Source organism: Solanum dulcamara, chromosome 7, assembly GCF_947179165.1.
Source record: "Solanum dulcamara chromosome 7, daSolDulc1.2, whole genome shotgun sequence".
Lineage (NCBI taxonomy): Eukaryota > Viridiplantae > Streptophyta > Magnoliopsida > Solanales > Solanaceae > Solanum > Solanum dulcamara.
The window spans coordinates 31765362-31773105 of NC_077243.1; positions in this window are offsets into that span (position 1 = coordinate 31765362).

Sequence of the window (7744 nt, forward strand, 5' to 3'; positions counted from 1 at the left end):
TTAATAACCCGACACAAATGGATTGGTTTGGTTTGTAAAAAATCTGAACCAACCCGGTCCATGTACACCCCTAGTTACAGTTATGATTAATAATACATGGATTTTCTTTTATTTTTTTGGCTAGGCAAGGTGTGCCTAGGCTAGTTTTTTAATTAATAAAATAAAAAAGGACCTCAAAGAGAAAAGTACAAGCAAGGGGGGCTAAGGCTTACCTTACTAGTGCTAATGAAGTAACGAACCTCTACTAATTAATAAGCTTGAAGAAAATAAGAGCTAAAGAAAATTAGATATTCTATGATCATCATAGAGTTCATAATGCACTTTATGATGATACAACAACTGAGGATGCTTAAGTAATGCAAAAATATAAAATCTAGAATAAAGGTGAGTTATCAACCTTGAACTTCATTTTATATATGTATGAATTGAAGAGATAGTTTGCCCGTGTAAAGTAAAGTAACCTGAAATATTTTCCTCTTGTCTTCTTCGTCAAATATGTCCAACAAAACTTGATAGTCCATCACTTCCTCTTGAAACTGTCACATGATTTTGCTTTGCCAGTCGAATCAGTAGGTGCCTTGAAATAAATTCCTCAGTCACCTTACCATTCCTACTATGTTTCCTTTCATGTGTCTTCTTTTTTGCTTTTGTTGCTTCCACTTATTTGTTACCTAGGTGAGCAATCCCCATCCTTGACCACCTTATCAAATAATATGTCTAGCATATCTTCCTTATTATCCCCGTCAAACATGTCACTGCCCAAATAATATCATAAGTTGGACCAAGTCTTGAAACTACAACTTTTGGCTCATGGCTCTTTCTCAATACCTTGATGGTAATTGTCAAGTTTTTTTTAGAGTTATCAATTGTTACTGCCATAGATGTATTTTCCTTACTTGAATGCAAAAATATGGGTGTTTGAGGACTTAACTTACTCCTTGCAGGTGAAGAAATATGCTCCCCTTCCTCAACTAAATCTGCCCACCTAGAGAACTCGTTTTCCCTTATTTTCCTTATAAACAATCACATCATTTGTAAATTTAATTTGAGAGTTGGATGGAATACCTCACCAAATTCTTGTCATTTCTTATGGAGATGAGTTGTTTCCCGGATATTTGCTCTCCAAGCGACTCCAAAGGTGGGGAAGGAACATCATGATCCGAGGTGTTGATTGTGGTTTGACCATTTGGTTTGCTTTATTCAATATTGCGGCATGTGGATCCTTGATTATTATAGTAGTTTCTAGATTAGAAATATGAAGAGTTGGAGTGGCTGCATTGAGCTCTTGATTAGAACTTTCTTAACACTGTATCTACAATTTACTATCGTTTTCTTCTAAGCTGGGTTAGTGCAATCTAGTTGTTGTAGTTTAGTGTTACCTGAAAAAAATGTTTTGGTTGGTACTTTAGTCCAACCTCCCTTATCATTGTCATTCAAAGCGATATATGTCATGAGCACCTGTACCATCAGATTCTAAAACATGATCCAAATTTTCTCTACGCTACTACACCTTATTAGCTTGGCATGGATCTTTAATTGTAGCCAAACTAGGATCTTTCCCATATAAAACGCCAATAGCATGTAGTTTAGGATTGGAAGCTCGATCAGTCTCCAAACTAATTACAGGAATCACCGAATAACTAGTAACATCAACCTTTGCACCCAAAATCATATTTTGCGAGATCGTAGCTAAAGTGCAATTTAATGTAACCGTAGTATTAAGAGTATCACCTCGAACACAAGTATCAGCTACTTGATCTCCATTATTTTTAACTTCTTCCACCATTGCTATTTTATTATTATTTACATCTGTAGCTCAAGTATTATCATTAATACTTCGATCTATATTTGCTAGTCCCCTTTTCTCATTTAAAATTTGTCGCAAATCACCTAAGGAATTTCACTCCATTAAATTGTTCCTCTAACTACTCTTATCATCTTTGTGATTGTTATCGTGATTCTTTTTCAAAATCAATTGACAACTGCTTTCATAGTGACCTTGATGCTTATAGTGATTACAATATGAAGGTAAATTATCATATACAAATTTCTGGAAAACCTCTTCAATCTTATTGGTCCGCTCGTCCAAGTACTAGAGACTCATCCTCTTAGGCAGCTTGTCCATAAGATCGAGTATCACCTTCACCCTAGTAGTGCTAGGCCTTGTCTTGTCTTGTGTTGCCTTGTCGATAGCTATTGGTCTTCCAACTGCAGATTTCATCAACGACAAGGATCTCTTAGAAAATAAATGTAGTAAAAATCGAGGCAACAAAATTCACATCGCAGCCATTGAAGTTTCTTCTCTTGTCCAAGGGAATACCCTATAAAGATATTGCTCTCCATGGAAAGGCAAAAAACTAACCAATTTTGATAGAGTCACCACATAATCTTCATATTAATCTATCTTTAGAAGAATATGTCTATGAGCAAGTAAACCAACTAAGCAGTTTGCTTTGATGCCTAAGTGTTTAGGTAAATCCTTCACTTCCAGTGCATAAGAGGACAACTTAATAGTTACAGCTTGATGTAATTCTTCTTCTTGTGCAAAAATCTTTCGCTCTCCCTTTGTGAATTGAAACGTAGTATCCCATGTATATACTGAATCTGTTTCAATAGGATTTTTGTCAAATTCTGGGCAACTTGGTTTATGGTTAATTGACTAGCATAAGATGTTTGTTGATTAGGATTTGCATTTGACTCTCCCACAGCCAAAGGCTGGGAGAGATGTGTGCAGACATGGCTGCTGCTAAGTTGCCATAGAGATCGCCCAAGCGTCGGGGTTTGGCTGTTGCTGCTAGTCTTGGGAGAAGCAATTCTATTATGCGTGCCCACAATAATAATACATGGATTAATTATGAGAAAATCTATTCATTTATTTTATGCATGCATTTTTTTACGTAGGATTAGTAATTATTTATATATTACTTATTTCACTTATTAACCTATCAAAATAATACATAAATTCTCTCCCAACTTATATAGGTATCAGTTATGCAGATTTTTAAATTACAAACCAAATATCTCCTAATCGGCTATAATATGTAATATTAAATTTAATACCTGTGTAACTCATCTTCAAACTAGCTATCAAACAACACCTTAAAGTTTAATCTGGGGCAACCTTCAGATTTCTTATTCTGCGCTTCTTCTTGCAAAGATATTTGAAACTCAATTTTAAAAATAATTATTTTTCTTGCACATAAATAGATTTACAATATTTGAAGGGTTTATAAGGGTTTCCAAAAGGCCCAACCCATCATTTCTTTGATAACTGGGCATCAAATTTGATCCAATCAGAAGTTGACACATGCTCAGAGCATTTAATGTAAGGGGGCCTAATTTTTTGCGTATTTGTCCGCCCACTTGTCACGTTTTATCACTATTTAGCCTTGTTTTGAGGACAATAGTTGTCCATAATCTTGCGTTTGATGAATATTCTTGATAATGAGCTAAAACATATGATTAAATGCATTAAAAGAAAAACTGTGGAGAAAAATCAACCTAAGTGAGATAAGGATGGAATGTCGGACCTAGGAACGAAGTTGACCTCCCAAACTTCAAGAAACAAACCAACATTAGTTAGCGTACTGCTAGGCGCATCATGCCAAGGTCCAAATAATAAAGAGTGAAAATCGCCTTGATTGGCACACTGCTTGGTGCGCTACACCAACCTGACTGGGGTATCGCGCCAAGTCTTTGTGCGGGTGAACTTAATTCTTCGAGACAAGTTATTCTCTACTGCTATAACTACAACCCTTGTACATCTTTATGGAGGTTGGTCACTTCTTTAGCAAACATATATTGGAGTTTAGATTTTGCCATTAGGTTTTTTTTTCTTTTTAACTCTCTTAGCTATAATTTTTGTATGAACGTTTGAATTCTTGTGTCTTTGATTAGAATATAAGCGGCTAAGCGTCCTTGTTCTATACGGCAAGAGCATGATTGTTTAGTAATTGATGGAATTGATGAAGTTTATTTATCATATTAGTTGATATTCTTTGTTCTATCTCAATTATCCTTAAGATCTCTACTTTAATTTAGTAAAATAAAGAAGCAACTTAAATCTAGGATAAAAATATACCTAAAACACCTTACTTGATTATAAATCGGGAAAATATAAATGTGTTTATATTTGTTCATCACATACCCACTTAATAATTTTGATGGATGAAAAATCAACTTTCTTTAAAGAGATATTGTTAGTATATATACACATAGGTACAAACAATTCCTTTCGAGATACAAGAAAGCCTATATTTATATTTGTAGAATTTTCTTAGCCACTTTATGAAAGAAGACCTAATTAATTTTCAGAAAAATGACTCCTTTGAATAACCATCTTATTACATGAACAAACATGTCCATCAATGTCACGGTCCGAATCTGAGTGTGATGACACTAATCTCAAACCATCGAGATAAGTCAATCCAAAATTCAATTAAAGCGGAAAATAAATAAAGACAGTATAAGTAGGTAGATATATACAAAAATGCGAAAGTCTTAAACAACTATAAGCCCCAAAGGATTGGTTGTCACATGTAGAAGCCTCTATGACAGTAGAAATAAAATAATTATAAGTCTCAAAAATGTGTTTGACTCTCAAATGGAACAAAGCATGTAAAAGAAATGAGAGAGATCGACGGCATCAACAACTACCTCTCAAGTAACTCCAAAAGTCGCGGATGGAGGAAGGAGAAATCAGAATCATTGTCCAGGCTCGAAACCTACACAGGTGTAGCTAGCAAGGGGTGAGTACCAAACAATACACTACTCAGCAAGTGACACAGTAAACGCATACAAAACTAGATAGAACAAGTACTCCTGACACCCCATCCGAACCTCCATAACTACAACTTGCAAGCAGAACAACCCAATCTAACAGTTCTATATGAAGATATAACTCATGAAACTCATAAGTCAGGTATGTTTCCACAACTCAATAGATAATATCAATATCGCACATATTTCAGTCTCAATGGCTCACATAAGGAGGGAAAATACTTAGATAATCAAGTCAATGCAATACAATGCAATGCGATGAATGCCCAAAGTGATGTTACAATAACAACCATGATCGTGGAATGTCCCTCGATGCAATAATATAAAAATCACAATGCGTGGCACGTCCCTCGATGCAGGTCATCCCTCGAATCCTCTTTATTTTCTCTTTCAGTATCACTTAGCTGGAATCTTTTCACATCGGCGAATTCATCAATTGGGACCTTAGTGATATAATTCAACCCAAATACAAATAAGAATATTCATGCAATCAGTGGGAAAGAATGAAGTTCAATATCATACGTAATTCATGTCTCAGATATCACAATGTAAGCTTCACAACAAGATAACAAAATCAGATAGATTAAATAGCTTGATTCATTAGATAAATTTTCCATTTACATAACTCCAAATGCTCATTTTCAAGTGTTTTCATGATTTGTGATCACCCCAATACCAAATTCAATCAAATCACATAGCACGTAACAAGAATACACATTCTACAAAGCTTACTAATGTTTACAGTTTCACATGCCTCGATATCGCACCCAACTACTTTGAAACTTGAATCTTTCCAAGCTTTTAAATAAAAACCCCTAATTTAGGAATTCAAACTACTGATTTTGATGTTAAAAGAGATATATTGTAACACCCCAGAATTTTTTTTGCGTGTGTGTCGAATATTTTTTCACGTGTGTGTAGACTCAAACCGAAGGACTTGTAATTTTATATATATGTTAGGATCAATTCCTAAGTGTTTCAAGTGTGTTATATGTGTTTAGGGGTCATAAGGGATCTCTAACACCAAATCGAGTCCAAAGAATTCCAATCGATTAAGTTTTCGGATGAGTTAGTATAAGGGTCAACTTCAAATGATCATATATCCTAGAATATAATGAACTGGGTGGCCCATAACCTATCCAGTTAAAGTTCTTTGAGTCTTGTTTCCAACGCCACCAAGATTATATTTTTTGGAGTTCGGAGTCAAAAGTTATGACCATTTTACCATAGACTATCACTGCAGAAATTTCAGGCAACTAGCCTCAGTAGTTTGGGTGCTGGTGCGACGCGCCAGCTATCGCGCCAACAGAGTTTTTAACCCGTTTTCCAGATTTTCTTTGATGAAGGGCATTCCGAACTTTTTCCCACCCATCCCAAATATAACCCTAGCCATTTTCGGATAAAAAATAGTTCTTCATCATACCAAGGAGGGTTTTCTCCTCATTTTAGGCATGAAAGACTTGGAGAGAAGAAATTAGGGAAGAAGAAGAGGAGTTAGATTTCAAGCCATTCCTTCAAGTCTTGATTTTCTTCAATTTCCAGGTATGTAAGGCTAATCAAAATATGGATTGAGTTCTTTCATATGCCCATAGATGTGATGGGTGAAAGTTGTGAAATATTTGAACCTTCTATGAATGTTTCTTGAATTTTGTATATAAATCCATATGTATTAATGATTTTCTTGAGTTGAGTTTGTTGAGATTATGGATTCATGTATTCATTCACATGACACCAAGATGAGATTTTCTTTTTGGTCGTAATTTATCTTGAGATTGAGATTGACGATTTTTATGTATAATAAAAACAATATTATTTTTTATAGTGAAATGAGGTATTCTTTTACATGAGTTTGATAAAAATTAATTTTTAGTTATATGAGAATTTTGGGATAGTTATGAATGTGAAGGGCATAAAAAGAAACGAAACCTTGGTAGAGTTAGAATGTCCTTTTATCTCTATAAATTGAACATAGAATTAAATAAGAATTTTGAAGCAAGATGATTGATAATGATGTGAATGATGATGTTTGATGATGGTGTGAATGGTGGTTAGTTAACATATGTAGAATAATGGATGAAGGGTTATGTTGATGATGATGTTTGAGGTGAAATGGATTGGAGTCTAATGTGACTACATGATATGTGATTTGCATAATTTGATTTGATTGGATTCATATGAGTATAAATTATTATTTGAGAAGGAGTTTTAATAAATGAATTGTGAACATTTTTGCATAAACTATGTATACACCATTTTGAGTTTAAGGAATGATTATTTTCATCTTTGATTTAAAAGAGTTTAAGCATGAGTTGAGTTTGAGAAGTCTTTTAATTATTTTGAACATTAGTATTTTGAATATAAACAAGTTGAGCATTTTTACATAAAAATGCCTATTTTGAGTTTGAGTTGAGGAGTTGAAATTTTATTTTAAATACATCTAATATTTTCTGCATTCATTGAGTTGAGATGGTATCAATTTTTTAAAAGAAGACTTTTATGGTTTGAGATGAGTTGATTTGAAAGAAGGTCCAATGAGGCCAGATTTGATTGAGTTTTGAAAAGAGTCCAATGAGACTAAATGAGTTGATTTGAAAGAGTCCAATGAGACTAAATGAGTATTTTGAGTATTTTAGTCACTTGATAGATATGAGAATATTGAGTCTTGGGAGGAGTATTGAGCACCGAATTGGGTATGAGTATAGTCCATACTTGAATCCTATGAACTACGTAGCCAGCATAGAAAGGAATTGTACCGTGTTGGATGTTTTCCTATTTTATTGTCCTGAAATGATAGGACTTGATTGATTGATGGAACCATTATTGATTGATTCGTTCATACCCTGGCAAAGTATGAACGGACGTGGCAACAACGTCGGCTTGTTGTACTATCACTTGCTCATATGGTGATGGTTGTCGGTTAGAAAAACTCTCAAATTGAGTGGATTGTGCATGATATGATTGGTTT